General features: G+C 43.4%; 1 pseudogene; it reads right to left on the bottom strand.

The window, feature by feature from the left end:
• Positions 1-202: 202 nt before the first annotated feature.
• LOC131551535 (uncharacterized) lies at positions 203-2,522 on the bottom strand (annotated as a pseudogene).
• Between the last annotated feature and the right edge of the window lie 18,469 nt (positions 2,523-20,991).

Below are 20,991 nucleotides of genomic sequence, written 5' to 3'. Positions count from 1 at the left end.
TCTCCTCCTTCTCTTTTCCTTTCAAGCACCAGGACAAGGCTTGAATACATCTCTCAACTGTACAAGAGTTGGTAGTTGCAGCTGGTCGTCAGATGGGCACCCCACTTCATTGGTGTTTCACCAATTTAAGCCCATGACACCTCGGGAAGGCTCGACAGCAGATCCACCGTCTTGGATCTACCCCTGCTGACCACCACCAACTCTATGTCGTTGTTCGCCCTTCAATAGGTTGGCTCTGCCACCGCACCTCCTGCTGCATCCAGATCCAATGAGATGCTGTTTCAGCCTGTTCGGTGAACTTGACTACCAGCTGTTTCCTGGCCATCCCTTCAATACCCAGCAGCCCAAGGGTTCTCCAGAGTGACTGCCCAGCAAAACCTCTGCAGCCGATCTCTACTGGTAAATTCCAGGCCTTCCATCCATTTTTCTGGCTCTCAAGGATAAGGTCTTGATATTTCTTGCGTTTACGCTCATGAGCCTCCTCCATCCTTTCTTCCCAGGGTACTGTTAACTCTATAAGCACCGCCTGCTTAGTGCCTCTAGACCAGAGGACAATATCCGGTCTGAGGCTTGTGTGTGCTATCTCCTCTGGGAATTTTAGCCGCTTCTTCAGGTCTGTCCGCATCTCCCAATAATTTGCTGAGGCCAAGACCCCTCTACTTCTCCGTCCTGCTGCAGCGTTCTCTCCTGTCTTGATGAACTGAATGAAGTGGTGCCCGCTGGAAAGTTTAACCTTCTTCCTTGCCTGTTCCACACCATCTGCCAACTGAGACAGGATCTTATCATGACGCCACCGGAATTTCCCATCTGCCAGACTTGACTGACATGCTGAGAGGACATGCTCAAGGTTGGCTTGCTTTCCACACAATGTGCAGCTGGGACTCTGCCATCCCCCAAATATGGAGGTTTGATGGAGTAGGCAGCACATTGTAGACAGAACACATCAAGAACTTTATCCGGCGTCCTTCCATGATCCAAATGTCCTGCCACGTCAGGGCCCTGTCACGTACGCTCTCCCACCTTGTCTAGCTGCCCTGTTTTTTCATGGTTACAGCCTTGACATGCCGGATTTCCTCCTCTGCCTTGCGCACCTCCCTCTGTACCATGCTGCGGCGTTCCTTTGGGTCAGCTTTGTTCAAACTCGTTCTGGTGAAACAACCCAGTCCAAGCCTGCCCTGAACTACTGTCCCAACAATGTCAGCATGCCGCAGCTGATCCTCAGCCTCCGTCAATGCTCTGCTGGCTGACCATTTACGGCCTGTCCTGACCACACCACAATGCCTGCCTGGTGTACTCTTTCATCCTTGCTGTCTCGCTGCATCATGGCCTGGCATGTCTTTGCTGCCTTATACTCCTCGAGCAATGATGTCACCGGCAGCTGCAGCTTACTGCCTGTGCTGCACAGGCCAATGGAGCAAAAACTTCTTGGGACACCCAGCCACCTCCTTAAATAGGTGTTAATCTTTCTCTCCTGTCTCTCTACAGTCAAGACAGGTACCTCATAAACAAGCAGAGGCCAGAGCAGTCTAGGAAGTATCCCATGTTGGTACCCCCAGGCCTTATATTTGCCGGGTAGGCCACTCTTCTCTAAGGATGTCATCCAGGTGTCTGCTTGGATAATCATCTCCCTCACACTCTGCTTATCATTGAGGTCTGCCCTATACCACTTCCCAAGCTCTTTACTGGTCTCTCTTGGACCGTTGGGATGATGGTATCTTTTATCCTGAAACGGAACTGGTCCTGAATGCGCCCCTTCCTCAATACCAGGCTTCTGGACTTTTCAGGTTTAAACTCCATCCTTGCCCAATCGGTGAGATCAACCAGATCCTCCAAGATCCATCTCCCTTCGGGTACTGATTTTGCCGTGATGGTGAGGTCATCCATAAATGCTCTTATGGGTACCTGCTGGATGCCACTGTCCAACACTACACCCCGCCGCAACTTTTCTGCTGACTTTAGGAGAAGGTTCATCGCTGCTGAAAACAAGATCAGTGACAATGCCCACCTCTAGCCTCTGCCATTCGGTGGTAAAATCTCCACAGATGAAGTGCATGTTGAAGTTGTCATAGTAGTGCGGTACGGAATTGCTTGATCCCTGTAGAATTTTCCTCCTTAGGGATGAAGCATCCCTCTGCGACAAGCCAACTGTCAGCGAGGAAATTCTTCTTCCATGCCACTCTCAGTAGCTTCCAAAGTCGTCCCCTGAGCCTTTCGCAATATTTATATACCTTGTACAGAATGCCATTCGGCCCTGGGGCTGATTTTTCTTTGGCCTTCCTGAGAAAAGTGTTCATCTCCTGCCTGCTCTGTTCCTCAGCTCTGAATTGGATAGCTGGTTTTGTTGGTCTTATGAGTTTCTCCATCTCCTCCAGACCGTCCTCCCTTCTAGGGTTGCTATGGACCTGCCGAAGGTGCTGCTCCACCTTTTCCTTCATTGCTTTCAGCTGCCCTGATCTTACATCATCCAGAAGTTTCGACAGATATTTGAAAGGATTCTTGGTGAAATCTGTCCGCTCCTTCATTCGTCACTTCCTATCCCTGCGATGACATTCAGCTCTTCGCAAAGTTTTAATGCGCTCCCTCAGGTTATCATGAATTTCCGTGAGTGCTGGTCTCTCCTCCACTGTTGCTTCACGAAATGCCTTCCTCAGCCTCCGCAAATCCCCTCTAAGGATTTCTACCTCCTTCACCTGTCTGTTTTCCTTTGGCTGGGCGTATGTTTTAACCCTTTAAAACCTAAGGGTAAAATAAGTCATTTTCACATATTTTGTTTATTTGACTGTACAATTCTAACAGAATGTGCTATTTTCAAGTGCAGGCTGTCATTGTTTTCAGAAAATGCATATCAAAAAAGTACAGTTTTTGACCATTAATCTTGTGTGGTGAGTTTGTGAACAGAATTTAAATAGACATATTAAAAAAAAAAAAAAAACAGGATTCATTTTTCAGTTTTTTTATTTAGAAAAAAAGAGAAAAATCATGATCGAAATAATCCAACACTTCTTGCTTCAAAATTCAACTATAATACATATATACAAGTATTTTTTGGGACACTGGGTTGCACAGTTTTCATTCAGGAGGCTTTTTTGTTCATACACACACTCATTTACACATGCATGCACATGCATATGTTATACCCCTGAAAAAGGGAAGATGATTAAGCACATTCACTCAACGATGTTTCTCCACCGCAAACTTTGTGTAATCTCTTTTAAACAGTTAACAATAAACAACTTTTCAAAACAGCAACATTGGCCTTTTCTTCACTGTACTGACATTCAATAATTGTGACATGGCTGTTAACGATTGTGACAGGAGCAGCCAACGACAGACACAGTGGGTGTGGCGTCAGGCCTCGGAGAGGCTTTTATTCAACAGAAATAATAAAATAAAGTGTCCAAGGGGGGAAAAGTGTCCAAAATAAACAGGGGGTCTGGTGTCCTCGTTGTGCTGCGGGGCTTGTGAAGGAGGGCAGTGTTCTGGAAGGGAGGGTCCAGGTAAGGGCCGCATGCGCTCCCGCTCTGGTCCGGGGCGCGAGGGGCGGCGGCTTCATCCTAGCGGCGGCTCTTCCTCTTTGTCCACGGCCTTTGGCAGGACTTGTATGGCCCGTCATCCTGGCCCGACGGCCGTAATACGGGTGCGGCTTTCGTCCAGACCGCGGGTTCAGCAGCTCATGTCTCCGGTGGCGCGGAAGTCCCTCTACGCTCCCTTCCTGGACCCACGAGGACACCAGTGTGCATGCAGGGGGAAGAGACCGGTCTCTCGTGGAGAGGCGCGCTTGGCATTTAAACAGCGGCGGTGATGAGGCTTCATGCAGTCCAGGTGTGCCTCATCACACGCCGCCAACCCTCGCTGTTTCCACGCCCCTCCTTTCTCACACCCACTCCCGTCGGGAGCCTGGTGAAGGGCGGCGAATAAGGGACAGGGTGGTGATGGCAATAAGGGGGAGGGCAACCGACTCGTCACACGATGTATCCTCTTTAGCTATTTTTTCCTTTACAGTCAATCATCCCAATTAGTAATTAGACAGTGAGTCATTTTATAAATATCTGGAAATCACTTCTTAATCTTTTTAACCAGATACATAGATATAAACTAGCACACACAATTCTATACCACATGTAAATGCTCTCTTTTAGGAATTCTTTCATCTGGAAGTGCATAAATGTCTCAAACTCGCTTTGTTAATTCGATTTCCACAGTTACATTTCTCAATATAGTCACATTTCTCCAGCAAATCAACAAATAGCATCAAATAAACAAAGTTGAACATTGATTACCAGCGTGTATACCAAATATGTAATGCTAATCACTGAACATGTGGCCTCTCGCCATTATGTGGGCCTCGTGCCATTAATGCTCAAAATGGAGCTCAGAACTGACACATCTCTGAACTAATTGCACTTTTAAACATGTTCATCAGAACACAATCAATATCGTAATGACATCTGCACACTCTTAAAACATCATTTACCATCAACTCATACTATATTAACAAAGAAATAAAATGAATACCTGAAAAAGGGAAGATGATTAAGCACATTCACTCAACGATGTTTCTCCACCACAAACTTTATGTGTAATGGAGAAATACCGCAAGCTCTCCCCCTAGTTTAACAAGACAAGGCCTGACTAATAGATTGCACACCTTATTGTGCCAAACTAATTGATCACCGATTAACTAAAATTATTTAGATAACTTATCTGCATTTTATAAACATTTTTAAACACATTCAGCATATCCTGACTATAGAACACTTTCCATATTTTACAGATTTATGAACTTTTTGATCTACTTATTGAAATATAATTATACATATATTTTTCACTCTGTCACACACTCCCCTACAAAAATAAATGTCGTCTCGACATTCTTTCTTTAACACTAGAGTCATTCAGTCCCTTTTGTGCTTCGCACAAATTTTGTAGTGCCAGAGTTCAGCATTTTAACAGTCCATAGGTTGGCCTGAACTTAATAGTTCACTTACAAAGCAACAGTTTATGAAAACGAAGAGTCCATAAGTGCCTCAAAGTGCAAAAATTGAAAGAGGCATGAAACAAAAGTCCATATTTTCTTTGGATTTCAAGAGTGCAACAGCCTCTCAAGACTACAGTCCATAAGGCAAACAGTCCATATTATCCTCAAAATTTCTAAGTTTAAAGGCTGTAAAAGGAGACATTCCTCAGAAAAAAAAAAACGGTTCATGTTCTGTTTCTCAGCATTTAAAAGTTCAAGAAATGTCCAAAGCAATATTCCTAATACAAAACAGTCCACGAGTTCTCCAGATGTCAGACTGCAACAATGCAAAGAAACCTTTGATTTCACTAAAGTTCACAGTCTCAATGCAAATTTAACAGTTCATGGCCCCTGATTAGCGGGCTCCATACACAAAAGGCAATTGATAATGTTACACTTTCAAGAAGGATATGACGTCCGTTCTTATGGCAACACATTTATTTTCTGTTAAAACAGATAAGAAAAACACAGGTAAATCAAGGAGCGTCTGTTGCGTGTACCACGAAGTTCATCACGTACTGAATACTATTTCCTTGTTCGTGTCAGACACCTTAACAGATAATCATAAACAATAGCATGTCTTATAGTGCAAATGTTTAATGCAGATACCTGACACTGGACACATTACTCTTTAAACCACACTCAATTCTCAAGAAATATCTGCTCTAAACTCATAAACATCATCACCAAATAGATCCGAATGTGTTCTGTGCCCACTCGCACACAGCATAAAGAAAAAGTATGACAAATAACATTTAAACATCACAAACCCACTTTAACATGAATACAAGTGAGTAATGCAAACTCTATAAACATAATCATGAGGATGATTAATTATTTTATAACCATATTACTCCAGCATTAATAACTATGAAGCTGTATTAATACTCTTTTTAATCAGTTTTAATCCTCTATGAAATATGCGAATGAACTGACTTTATTTCATGAACTAGATCTTAACCGGACACCAGTTACTATGTTTTCCATAACAATATGACAAAATGATTAATAAAAGCATTTTACCACTGAATCTGACTGGAATTCTTATTAACTGTATTTCACGAATGTTCTTTCAAATGTAATGGCTGACAGAGTGACGCTAAATGAAGTTTTATCATGTTAACGTGTTATCATAGACACGTGTGCTTTCTTAATTCAGGCTGTATGTCACTACACACGCCTAATCAATGTTCGTACACATCTATTTAATTCATCATCATTCCTCATTTTGCATTCTTATCTCCACTATATGTATTTTTAGACATTTACTCCTCACTTTGCTCGTGCTGAAAGTTACTAGTCTTCCTTGGAATTGATAACACTCTCATCCGCCATTTTATGTACGGCACTCTTAATCACGGTCTTAATCAACATTTTATAATGTCTTAGGTCAGAAATTTGACTCTAGTAATACCCAACTGTATACAGTGTTCCTATAGAGTAATAATTATCAGCTTACCTGTTAAAACAGATAAGAAAAACACAGGTAAATCAAGGAGCGTCTGTTGTGTGTACCACGAAGCTAATCACGTACTGAATACTATTTCCTTGTTATTCAACTACTGATGCATAGAGTAAAGCGTGGGTGCCCCCTGCTGACGAACCTGAGTTTAACAAAATTAATTTTACTCACAACACATTGTAATCCAGTAATACAAAATAAATTGTCACAGGAATTACCACTATTCCCGGATCGGAAAAATCGGTGTCTTTCTCTCCTAGGCAGCTGGTACATTTGCTCCCCTTGGTCGCTTTTAGCAGATGGCATGAAAGCAGGAAGGTGTTCATCAGCAGGTAAGTTGATCTCTCATTCTTGGTCACTTTCAGCAGATGGCGTGGAAGCAGGAAGGTGTTCATCAGCAGGTAAGTTGATCTCTTGTTCTTGGTCACTTTCAGCAGATGACAGTGAAGCAGGAACTTGTTCATCAGCAGGTAAGTTGATCTCTTGTTCTTGGTCACATTCAGCAGATGACAGTGAAGCAGGAATTTGTTCCAGGACCTCGTTTGGATGCTCATCAGACACTGTGGTAGGTAGTGGTTTAAGATGTTCAGATTCAATAACATGGTTTGGTCAAAGTACTTGTGGTGATACATAATGGAAGTCTAATTCATCTTCACTTTCCTCATTAGATTCAACATGGCTGATTTGAGGCTTTTTCAACTCTCGTTTCTGTCTGGTCTTTGAAGGCGGAGCAGTTTCAAAAGGTAAGTGGTCGCAAGGCATTAATAAGTTGCGATGGAGGACTCTGGATCGTCCCTTTCCCTTTTCTGGCTTTACTTCATAAATTGGAAGCTCACCACTCATCTATCGCACAACTACATGGATGCTGTCTTCCCAGAAATTGCGAATTTTACCAGGGCCTCCCCGTGGTGTTAGGTTCTTTACAAGAACATGATCACCTGGCTGCAATGTGGTGCTCCTCACTTTTTTGTCAAAGGTCTTTTTGCTCCTGTCAGCAGATTTTTGAGCACACACTCTTGCAATTTTATATGCCTCCTCCATTCCATGTTTCCATCTCTCCACATACTCTTTCTTCTCCACATACTCTTTCTGATTACAGGTAGGAGCTTCTGAGTTCAGTCCAAACAACACGTCGACAGGCAGTCTTGGAGACCTTCCATATAACAGGTAAAAAGGAGAAAACCCTGTGACTTCTGAACGGGTACAATTATAAGCATACAGCAACTTATTCAGAGAGTCTTTCCAGTTAGATTTTTGACTTTCTGTGAGCGTTCTGAGCATTTGTAAGAGTGTCCTGTTAAAACGCTCGGCTTGGCCATTGCCTTGCGGGTGATATGGGGTCGTTCTGGAACCTGTGATGCCATAGTATCGTTGAAGCTGTTCAAACAGCTGATTCTCAAATTCTCCACCCTAATCGTGATGGATGCGGGAAGGGAAACCAAATTTCAAGGCAAAATCATTAAAGATGCGGTCTGCAGCTGTTTTACCTGACTTGGATGTAGTGGCATATGCTTGAGCGAATCGGGTATAATTATCAACTACCACCAGTATATACTCAAAACCTCCTTTGCAGCGGTCTAAATGGAGAAAGTCAATAGAAATCAATTCAAAGGGCTGGGCCGAAACCATGTTTGTTAATGGGGCTCTTGTCTCATGACAAGGCTTTTTCTGCTTTAGGCATCTGCATGTTTTTGTGACATAATACTCAATGTCTGCCTGCATATGTGGCCAAAGGAAACGTTCACGGATGAGTGAGAGACTACGATCTGTACCTTGATGGCCCATTCCATCGAGAAGCTCTTGCAAGACTGTTCCTTTATATTTCTCTGGCAGGATCAACTGTGTGCGGCTGGAAGTGGTTCGGCAGAGGATACCATCCTGATTAATGGTAAGTTTTCCCCATTCACGAAACAGGCATTTTGTTTTTAGGCTTTTGAGGCTTTTTTAGGTTTTGAGTTGTCTCACTTTTGGTTTTGTTCCAGACAATTTGCATTCATACACAGGGCTGATATCCTGGTCATTCATTTGAGCGTCTTTTATTACATTCACAGACAAAGGGGTTATTGTTGGGACTGCTGGACAGGTCTGAATAGATGAACAGTTGGTCGAGACTGACCATGGGATGCTGGGTCCTTCTTGAGCTTCTACAGCCTGAATAGTTGCACCTATTATGTCTGATGACAACTCCTCAGAGCACTCTTTCATCATAGTACCTATATCGAGGGGCAATCGGGACAGCGTATCAGCGTCGATATTTTCACGACCTGGGCGATATCTGATTGTGAAGTGGAAATCTGCCAATTCAGCCACCCACCTGCAACCTGTAGCATTCAATTTGGCAGTTGACAGGACATATGTAAGGGGATTGTTGTCACTATATACAGTAAAAGTTGGAGCATAATACAAATAGTCACGGAATTTCTCGGTGATTGACCACTTCAAAGCAAGAAATTCAAGCTTGCCTGAGTGTAGGTGGTAGTTTTTCTCAGCAGCAGATAGAGTACGGGATCCATAAGCAATCACACAAAGTTTCTCACTTTGTTTCTGGTATAATACTGCACCCAACCCTTGAGCTGACGCATCTGTATGCAGTATAAAAGGCTGTGAAAAGTCAGGGAAAGCTAATACAGGGGGCTGGAGCAAACAGTCAATTAGTTGTTCAAGAGTGCTCTGATGTTGTTCAGTCCAGGTAATTGGCTTACTTGATGGAACACCAGTTTTCATGCATTTTGTCTTTGATCGTCTCTGACTATTTTTCAGGTGAGCATTATCTTCTGGAGTACTTTTTAACAGGTCATACAACGGGCTAGCTATGCAAGAGAAATCTTTAATGTACTGTCTGTAGTAGCTAAGCAGACCAAGAACTCTCCTCAGCTCACCCACATTCTTTGGTTGTTTGTCTTTCAGGGATCTGACAGCTTCTGTGTCTGCAGGATCAACTTTACTTCCCTCTGTAGAGACTATTCTACCCAGGTAGCGGACTTCAGGTTTGAAAAACTCACACTTACTTAAGTTTGATGTCATGTTGCCTAAGCCGCTGCAGCACTTTCCTTACATCTTGAACGTGGTTCTCAAAGGTCTTACTAAACACCAAGGTGTCATCGAGGTATGGAATGCAGATCTCATCTCGCAAGCCTTCTAAGCACTCTTCCATACATCTCTGGAAGGCTGCAGGAGCATTTATCAACCCGAATGGAATACGCACCCAATCATACAGGCTCCAGGGTGTCACGAAAGCCGTTAGGTGCTTACTTTCCTTAGACATGAACCTCTGGTGGTAGGTCTTCCCTTGATCTAATGAAGAAAACCAGGAATTACCACCAAGGCTATCCATAATGTCCTGCACCCTCGGAATTGGTTGTCTGTCTGGGTGAGTCTTTCTATTCAGGTCTCGATAATCTATACATAAACAGAGGCTGCCATCTTTCTTTCTTACTTACACATACAATTGGATGCGTATGATGAGTTGGATTTTTCAATCCAGCCCTGTGCTATGAGGTCGTGCAAGTATTCTTTCATCTCACGATACAGGGGCTTTGGCACAGACATGTAAGTGCGATTGACTGGCTCATCATCTTTAAGTAATATACTCAACTGCAAATTTCTGATACATCCAATGTCGTTGTCTGATTTAGAGAATGAATGGCACTCCTCTCTTAATATTTGCTGTACTAGCTGTCTCTGATGTTTACTCAGGTGGCTGACATCGACTGGCGGGTCCCAATGATCAGTATTGGTGTGGTCGTGACAGTTCTCCGTAGCCTGGATGTGACATACCCCAACGGCAGTAGGGTTTGCTGGCACCTCAAACATACTAGCAGGGAAGACATTCTTGACAAGCTGTACTGTACCAATCGGAGTCTGGCCCATCAGAGTGATATCATGATCAGTGTCATTGTATACCTCAATTGTGATATTTGTTGGAGCCCCTCTTTTCAGCCTTACTAAACTTTCTTTGAATTCAAGCCCATCTGCCCAGCAAGGATTCACATCAGGTTCAAAAGTCAGTGTACTGTCCTCCTTCACTGGCTGCATGTACACTCGGCATGAGACCTGCACAGTACTACATTTGGGAACATTAACATGCCCTTTCATGGTCTTTACCATGTATTCACATGAGCTCTCTGCACTCACAAGTTTGATGAATGTCTGGACTTTGCTCCTCTTTAAGCTGGGGAATGCGGCTTTCACGGTTCTCTCAAGCATGTTGTCGCTCACAGTACTTGGCTGGACTTGTTCAATGGAGTTCACAATTTGTTCTATCACACTGAACCTTATGATTGGGTGAGAGAGGTTTTGACCCCTTGCTACGAGTATGGGAATGACAAGTTCGGTATGGTGAGATGTCTGTGGCACTAGTCTGAAAGTCACTTTGACATATCCAACATAGGGCATATCAATACCATTGGCAGCCACAAGGTTCAAAGTGTTTGGAGACTCAAGAATGTCTGAAACATCTCTCAGTGGGACGTCTGGTAAGAAGTCCTATTTCCACAATTCACCAATGACACATACCTGAGAGCCAGTGTCCCACAGGACTTGAATTTTATGGCCATGCAGGAAACACTCAACAAGACATTGCCTCCCAACTAGTGATGTCACAGAGGAATGCTGGTTAACTTGAGTACTGCAGGGAGCGTGGACACTCATCGTCAGGTAGGAATTTGAAACTGGTCTTGGTGGGTTGATACAAGTTCGCTTGTGTTCGGTCCAATGGTGAGTTTGACAGACCTTCGAATAATACAATATCTTTTTACATCGTGAACACTGCTTCATTTACTTCTCTGTTTTTTCACAGGCTGCACATCTTTGGGACTGGTCAGTGGGTCTGGTTACTCCCTGTCCCACGGAAGTAACCGCTCTCCATTTAAAGGACTCTCTCTTGAAGGCTTAATGCCACGGATTCTGCATCCTGCTTGGAAGTGCTCGCCACTGCCACATCGAAAACAATGCATGCAACGGTCCTCTGTTCTTTGCTGCTGACAATTAAAGCACTTTCTTGCTTGGGAATGAGTAGGGGTTGAGTAGTATTGTCGGGGTGGATACTGAGGTTGAAACTGAGTATTCACTCTCATTTGGTTGGTGCCCGGTGATGGCCAATATGGCTGCACTTGACACTGAATGATTTCTCTTTCAGGGACTCCCTGTGCAGGAACAGGACACTGTGGTGAGGGAAAAGCTGGTTGCTGCAATGATTCTCTGATGTGAGCTATTTCAGCACTGAGTGTTTTGAGTGAAGCTACTTCAGTTCTCAGTTCTTTCAGTTCTGACAGCACATTGAAGATGATTTTGGTGCACTTTGAGTCGCACTGGATTTCTTATCAGTGGTTTCCTCAGACTTAACTGCATGGACAACAGTCGTTGTGTGCTGCACATTGGTTTTCTTTTTCTTTTGTTTTCTGCCTCATTAGCACAAGCAATGTTTAATTTCTCCAACAGAGCCTCATCTGTGGTTTTCGTGTCAAGAAGGAGGGGTTGCATATCTACTTTAATGCTGTCACTTTAGAGACCGGTAAGTACCGTATGTAAGAACATGCTTTGAACTAATGCTGGATCATACTTGAGGCCTGATTCTGCTTCTTGGGATGCAAACAAGATTTTTTGTCGCAGGCCAAGAACACGCATAAGGAAATTCTGTGGTGTCTCTTTGTTACCTTGGCATTCAGAGGTAAGTTGCAAGTTCAGTTGCACTCTTTTCTTGGAAGTGAGAGCGCAGAATTCGTCTGAGTGTAGATAGTCAGATTTGGCTTTCCTTCTAAATGGCTTTGTAACTGTAAGCCTGGAGAGATGGCACAAATTACTGCATCCACAATCTCACACTCTGGGTAGCCTCTGCTCAGACCGTTCTCAATCTGGTGTGCCAAACTTGAAAAACTTAATTTCTTTCTTTGGCCTGGGTCACCGATTTGTCCAGAAATTTTTAAATCTTTACGCCAAGGTGGACTTGAGTTTTGGGCATTCTCTGAATGTTGGGGGAGTGCAGCAATTAGTGGTTGAGGCTGGACACTGCTTTGTTTTGTGCTCACTTCTTCCACTTGTTGAATTTCACTTAGTTTTTGTTTCATTGCTCTTTTTAGCTCCTCTAACTCCCTTTGTAATTGATCTTTTTCAGTAGTTTCACTCTGGGCAGTTGTCTCATTTTCAGTGACTCTATTCAACTCTATAATTTGATCTCTCAATCTTAACAGTTCAGACATGCCACCATCTTCTAGCTCAGTGATGTCTTCGAGATGTTGGAGGACGTAAGAGATCAGGGACATACGAGATTTAGATACAATCTTCTCTGGATCTGCCACATGAAGGAATTCACATACACTTAGAAGCTTGTCTTTGGATAGGGAATTTAGCATGGTGATAACTTCAACTTGCATTTTCTCGAGCACTGTTGTCTCCATTTTCATACTAGAGTGGACCTTTTCACTGAGTAGTGGCTGACTTGAGACTGACGGAACTTGTTTCACCTGATGATCTCTGTGGCCTCAGGTCTACGGTTCTTTTGTCTCTTTCTTGCCTTTACTGCAGGAGCTCTTTCCACTTCACTGTTGATCTGGGTTGTTTTAGGAGGGATGTACTACATCAGAAGCTGTCTGCCAGGTAAGTGACAACCGCCCTCCGAAGAGTAAATCCCAGCAGTGCCTCCAAATGTTATACCCCTGAAAAAGGGAAGATAATTAAGCACATTCACTCAACAATGTTTCTCCAGCGCAAACTTTGTGTAATCTCTTTTAAACAGTTAACAATAAACAACTTTTCAAAACAGCAACATTGGTATTTTCTTCACTGTACTGACATTTAATAATTGTGACATGGCTGTTAACGATGTATCCTCTTTAGCTATTTTTTTTCCTTTACAATCAATCATCCCAATTAGTAATTAGAGAGTGAGTCATTTTATAAATATCTGGAAATCACTTCTTAATCTTTTTAACCAGATACATAGATATAAACTAGCACACACAATTCTATACCACATGTAAATGCTCCCTTTTAGGAATTCTTTAATCTGGAAGTGCATAAATGTCTCAAACTCGCTTTGTTAATTATATTTCCACAGTTACATTTCTCAATATAGACACATTTCTCCAGCAAATCAACAAATAGCATCAAATAAACAAAGTTGAACATTTATTGCCAGCGTGTATACCAAATATGTAATGCTAATCACTGAACATGTGGCCTCTCGCCATTATGTGGGCCTCGTGCCATTAAAGCTCAAAATGGAGCTCAGAACTGACACATCTCTGAACTAATTGCACTTTTAAACATGTTCATGAGAACACAATCGATATCGTAATGACATCTGCACACTCTTAAAACATCATTTACCATCAACTCATACTATATTAACAAAGAAATAAAATGAATACCTGAAAAAGGGAAGATGATTAAGCACATTCACTCAACGATGTTTCTCCACCGCAAACTTTATGTGTAATGGAGAAATACCGCGAGCTCTCCCCCTAGTGTTTAACAAGACAAGGCCTGACTAATAGATTGTACACCTTATTGTGCCAAACTAATTGATCACCGATTAACTAAAATAATTTAGATAACTTATCTACATTTTATAAACATTTTTAAACACATTCAGCATACCCTGACTGTAGAACACTTTCCATATTTTATAGATTTATGAACTGTTTGATCTACTTATTGAAATATAATTATACATATATTTTTCACTCTGTCACACATACACACATACATTTACACGCACGGACTCATTATACCGATGCACACACCACATGTGAAAAAGTCTCACTCAGCCTGCTCCCAAAGTCTCATAAAAAATCATCCTAATTGACTCTTGTGCTGTTTACTCCTCATTCACCATGTTTTTGTTCATTTTGTTTATTATTTTATGCAATCCAAAACTCTGCACTCCCTATCTCTCCATTCAAATTCCTCCTTCCCACTTTTCCGGAAATCTGCCGTCATTTGTTGACGGAGCGCAAGAAATTACCGTAATAAGCCATATATTGCCAAAAAGTGCATGTTGTTTGCTGTCAGGAGCAATTTGAATTATTTTGATAGTGCAAATGGTAGAAGAGTTATGGTAACATGAATACAGCTTGGTTTGATGTGTCGGCGCCGACATAGCTGGTTTAAAAGGGTTAACCTTCGGCTCTTTCTTTCCAAAGCGATCAGCACCTATTCTCCAAATTATGGAAGCCATAGCCTTGAGCTTCTTCCCAACATCTCCTGCCAAAGCTATTTCCAGAACCTCATCCACATCATGATCAAACTTCTCCCACTCCGTCTTACCACTGCAGCAGGCCAATTCACCAGTTCCATTCGGACCACTCCTACCCATATATCCTGTCCAGGTTGTCTAATGCCATGTGTACCCTCCGCCTCTGCCTGGTGCTTCATGTCCTCTGACACATCAATGATGCTGTTCCTGCTCCTGTCTTCATCATGTGCCTGGAGATTCTGGGGGCTGTGGTTTGCCTCCTGCCCCGGCCTCTCCTCCATCTCACCAGGTTTCCCTGTGCATTGTACATTATGTTCAGGTTGCAAGCACTTCATCTTTAACTGATGTATCTTCAGACCCTCTCATTTTTACATATCCTCCCACATCTGCAGACCCGAGATAAGTTGCTTGGCTGTTCCATAGTCGATTGTTCATCATAAGTGGTCATAACAATAGTCTGTCCTCTCACTCGACCCTGGGGGTATCTTGTAATGTACCTTTCCATAGTGATTAGCAGTGGGTTCCTCCTCGCCGAGGTTGTGCTTCAGCCTGCCAAGCCTCCACACCCCAGCTTTGGTCTTTCCCAAATGTCAGCCATCTTTTCTAGCTTCCACCGTTCTTCCTCGGTCGCCAACTTGTCTTTCCAAGTAGTCACTGGGTCAACCAGAAAAAGATATGCAAAATACGATGAGGCCATCGCAACTGGCCCACCTTTACAGGTACTTAGCCCTGCACCAACTGTGAGCCAGTGGCATCACTTCTCCTCTCCTTCTCTCTTCCTTTCAAGCACCAGGTCAAGGCTTGGATACATCTCTCAACTGTACAAGAGTTGGTAGTTACAGCTGGTCATCAAATGGGCATCCGCCTTCATTGGTGTTTCACCGATTTAAGCCCATGACACCTTGGGAAGGCTCGACAGCAGATCCAGCGTTCTGGATCTACCCCTGCTGACTACAACCAACTCTATGTCGTTGTTCGCCCTTCAATAGGTTGGCTCTGCCACCGCACCTCCCACTGCATCCAGATCCAATGAGATGCTGTTTCAGCCTGTTCGGTAACCTTGCTTACCAGCTGTTTCCCTTCAATATCCAGCAGCCCAAGGGTTCTCCAGAGTGACTGCCCAGCAAAACCTCTGCAGCCGACCTCTACTGGTAAATTCCAGGCCTTCCATCCATTTTGCTGGCTCTCAAGGATAAGGTCTTGATATTTTTTGCGCTTACACTCATGAGCCTCCTCCATCCTTTCTTCCCAGGGTACTGTTAACTCTATAAGCACCACCTGCTTAGTGCGTCTAGACCAGAGGACAATATCCGGTCTGAGGCTGGTGTGTGCCTCTGGGAATTTAAACCGCTTCTTAAGGTCTGTCCTCATCTCCCAGTCATTTGCTGAGGCCAAGATCCCTCTACTCCTCCGTCCTGCTGCAGTGTTCTCTCCTGTCCTGATGAACTGAATAAAGTGGTGCCCGCTGAAAAGTTTAACCTTCTTCCTTGCCTGTTTTTCACCATCTTCCAACTGAGACAGGATCTTATCATGACGCCACAGGAATTTCCCATCTGCCAGACTTGACTGACATGCTGAGAGGACATGCTCAAGGTTGGCTTGCATTCCACACAATGTGCAGCTGGGACGGCCATGCCCCAAATATGGAGGTTTGATGGAGTAGGCAGCACATCATAGACAGAACACATCAAGAACTTTATCTGGCGTCCTTTCTCGTACGCCTTCCCAACTTGTCCAGCTGCCCTGTTGTTTCATGGCTACAGCTTTGACATGCTGGATTTCCTCCTCTCCTTCTTTGGGTCAGCTTTGTTCCAACTGCATATTACTAACATATTGGCTTTTTATTAGTACTTATAAAACATATTAATGCCTTATTCTGAATGACCATATTCTAGATTGCTTAATCCTACGCCATACCTAAACTGAACTACTACCTTACTAACTATAATTAAGCAGCAAATTAGGAGTTTGTTCAGGGAAAACTCTTAGTTAATAGTGAATGTGTTCCCTAATCTAAAGTGTTACCAAAAAATAGCTAAGCTACGCTACCTACATTGACACTATTTCATAATTTCTTAAGCCCGAGACACACTGCACAATTTTCGGCTGTCCCAGACGAAAGACTGGCATCGTGAAACAATTTTCTGATTCGCCACGATTGTTTCACGATGCCAATCTTTCATCTGGGATAGCTGAAAACCGTGCAGTGTGTCTCGGGCTTTAGAGTGTTTTACTATTTCTGTCTACTAATGCCGAGTTCACACTGCACGATTTTCAAACTCATCGGAACGCTGTTGTTTTCACACTGCGTGACTATCTGGGGTAGCATTCAGTCGCTGCTGTGTTCACATTGCACGATGGATCGGCGACAGGGGTTTCACATTGCACGATTTCACAATAGGAAGAATCGCCGACAACTCTGTCTGATCCGCAAACTACGTTTCACAACAAAACACACGCGATAAGTGATAAGGAAATAACGCGAGAACCTGCGTGCGTCAGCCTGTTGTTCTCGAGCAAGACTGGAAGTATTAAAAAAATATAGCCTGCAAATTGTCTGTGCGCTGATTTCCAGCTACAAAAACAGATTATGCAGGAGGGAGATGCAGGGAACAGGGATTGTGTTCTGCAAAGAGTGGTAAATAATAATTTTGCAGTAACTGTTATGCTGATGTTGCGGCTGCTCAAGAGCTTGTGCTTGTTTCTGTATGATATAATTGTACATTAAAATACTGATATGGTCTATAACTCCTCACTGAACTTCCCTCTGCCCTGTATCTTTGTCTCTCATTGGCTGAAGGTCATCGTGATGTAGTTTTCAGTCAGAAATCATTGCACACAGCGTGATTGTGAATTGCCGACAGCTCCAGATATTTAGCATGCCAAATATTTCGCGGGCGTCGGCGACGTGACGGCGATTCTCTCAGATCGTGTCTGTGGTAATTCACACTGCGCGATTGTCACTTGCGTGAACGAGCTCCGATTTGCCTCCGATGTCGGGTATTTGTCGGCGATTTATCAAAACCTGTTGGCGAGTGAAAAATCGGGCTAAAATCGTGCAGTGTGAACTCGGCATAAGTGTAACGTGTCTGCCTGTCTAAGTCCCCGTTTTCCTTATTTGGTTAGGTTCCGTTTCCTGTTAATTAATTATCTTTCATTATCCCCACCTGTTTTGTATTACGTTGTTTGCTCTTTTGTTCCTGTTCCTTAATAAGCCTTCAGTTCTCCATTTGTTTTTGTCCGTTCTACCAAGTTAATAAAGTGAAAAGTGCGTTGAAGCCGTTTCATTCTCTCGTCATTTATTTTGATTTGAGTTTGCTCACGCCACAACCACAACCTGTAACAGAAGAACGGACCGACCGCAAACATGGAGTTCGTGGAAGCTGTCGCTGCCCTAGCCCTCCTGGATCTCCCCTTTTATAAGTTCACCTGGGAGTTCTGCCAGCTCGCCGCGGCTACAACATTGAATGACGCCACCATCGTGGAGATGTTCCGACTCGGGGCCACTCTCCACCGTCCCGTGGACCTCCCAGACACCACGGGATTGAGTTGGAGAGAGGCCATTCTTCGGTGTCTGGGAAGCGTCCGGGCCCGAGCCGGAACCAACTCGTCAGCCATGGCTCTCCCTCGCCCGCCATCATCCCCGACTCCTCCTCACCAGCCGCCGTCCGCAGCCCACGAATTCCCGCCGCCGTCCGCGGCCACGGCAAGCCCGCCGACACGGAATACGGCAAGCCCGCCGACATGGAATATGGCAAGCCCTCCAAGAAGTATGGCAAGCCCGCCAAGAAGAATGGCAAGCCCGCCAAGAAGTATGGCAAGCCCGCTGGTCCCGTCCAGCCCTCCTGTGCCTCCGCTGGTTCTGTCCAGCTCCACGCTTCAAGAGTGCCACCCAGCACCTCCCTGCCTCCACGCTACCCGAGCGTATCCAAGAGTCCGCGCTTCAAGAGCGCCCCCCTGTGTCTGCGCCACGAGGGCCCTTCCTAGCTCCACGCTGCCCGAGCGCATCCAAGAATCCGCGCTTCAAGAGCGCCCCCCTGTGCCTGCGCCACGGCCTTCCAAGCCTCCTGACCCGCCATGGCCCTCGGAGTCCCCTGACCCTCCCCGGTGATACTGTTGCGGCGCGGGACGCGCCTACAGGGAGGGGGAGGTACTGTAACGTGTCTGCCTGTCTAAGTCCCCGTTTTCCTTATTTGGTTAGGTTCCATTTCCTGTTAATTAATTATCTTTCATTATCCCCACCTGTTTTGTATTACGTTGTTTGCTCTTTTGTTCTTGTTCCTTTATAAGCCTTCAGTTCTCCATTTGTTTTTGTCTGTTCTACTAAGTTAATAAAGGGAAAAGTGCGTTGAAGCCGTTTCATTCTCTCGTCATTTATTTTGATTTAAGTTTGCTCACGCCACAACCACAACCCGTAACACTAAGTGAGTCATTTTCACTTGAACCAATCTGGAGCGCGTTTCCTGAAAGCATAGTTAAAAGCAAGCTTGCAAGTTCTGTTGTTAGCAGCGTAGTTCAACGATTCAGTGTTTCCCGAAACCATAGATCTAACCACCATTCGCAAACAGCTTTGCAAAGTTGTATGGTTGCAACTACATCTTTTGATTTATGGTTAGAAGAATTGACTTTATGCTCTTGAGCAAAATAAGCAATTTAACATGCAGTACATCTTCAATTCCATATATTTTCAAATTTCATTCTTTGTCTTTTAGTGTAAGAATAAAAGCACCATTTTTAAAGGGCATACATGAATCTGCTCCAGTACACTGAGGGAATGGAAATTATGACTGAATCAAACACTATAAATATAGAAAAACAATGAAGAACAACAATAGTACTCAGATATTGAAGTGATTAATTAGTAGAAGTTGGAATAAAAGATTACTCTATTAACATTGAACCAACTGTTCCCTTTCAGCCGGTCACTTTCCTTCAGGGAACGAGAGTTACATATGTAACCGAGACGTTGTTGAACCAACATGGTTGGAATGACATGCAACAAAGTTACTATACAGTTTCAGGAAGCAGCTGTGACTGGCTAGTTAACTTACAACAATGCATCATACTATGGGGTTGTACGGGAAATGCAACCTTGATCATTTCAAACTTAAACTTGTAACTTGGTACTTTCATGATTCAGACCAGTTTGACTGATTCACTGTAAAGAACCAAATCAAAACAGTTAATCATTTCTAAACCATTCCTGAAAAGCTGCATGATTTCAAAATAGCGATATGTCATCTTGCTCCTGAATCTCAGTTAAACCAACAGCTCTGCTGAATTTAGTGGCGCTACAGCCCATTATATTGCTGTTCATTTAAATAAAGTTGCATTAACAACTGTTTCTATTGCTTATGTTGTCAGCTTATTTTAAAAAAATAAACAATACCAGCTCGCTTTATCACTGTCAGTGTGAAAACCCCGTTAGATCCTAATCTTGATAGTACAGTTGTCTCTACATGTTAAACCGCTGTAGTAGAAAGTGTTTTAATAGTCAGCTTTAAATGTTGGAGAGGGATCAGTGTGTCAATTGCAATTTGAATCTTTAATTTTAATTTGCAATGCAACTGAACGATAAGTCAAGAGGCAGTTCCAGTATAGTCCATCATGTATGATCCATCTCACATCTCTTCGTTATGAGTGGATACCAGTAACCGAGCTGTGTGGTTTGGCAGTGACTCACTGCTTTCAAGATATCTAATGGTAATTGTCAGTATACTCTCCCATTCAATAACACCGCTCAGCCCTGAGTCCCGAGCCTGCGTTGTCAACACACAAAAGTTAATAGCGAGTTTCCTTAGTGGTCGTCATGACGACCAATGTTAATCTGCACAAATGCAGAACTGTCAGTGGCACTCTGCAAGAAACTACAGGGGGGACAAAGTCACATGCCGTCCTGTCTGGTACTGTCACTGCGTGTGGTTTGAAATCACTGTGTACAATCATGATGTGTTAGCTACAGAACATTGGACTGTGACTTCTTGAACACTGTATTGTCGCATTGCTTATTTTTAGGCTGCTCTGGATAAAAGCGTCTAGCGTTTGTTCACATCTTGAATAAATGTAAATTAAACTTAAAGCTGAGTGAAGTTTTTGATGTTAAAATACTCCTTTCTTTCTTTCTTTCAATGGAATACATCACAGAAGCAAATGAATAAATTATTACAATATATTTTAGGTTCATTTCCTTGAAAAATGTAAAACATTGACTTTGGTGCTATTTATTGTTTAAAAGAGTAGTTCAATAAATAAATATAAATAAATGGAGGGACGGACAAACAAACAAACAAATTTGAGGTGGGTCTTTCTGGCTGACCA

Source organism: Onychostoma macrolepis, chromosome 12 (genome assembly GCF_012432095.1).
Source record: "Onychostoma macrolepis isolate SWU-2019 chromosome 12, ASM1243209v1, whole genome shotgun sequence".
Lineage (NCBI taxonomy): Eukaryota > Metazoa > Chordata > Actinopteri > Cypriniformes > Cyprinidae > Onychostoma > Onychostoma macrolepis.
Note: the sequence above shows the minus strand (reverse complement) of the source record. Positions and strands in the feature narration are given on the sequence as shown.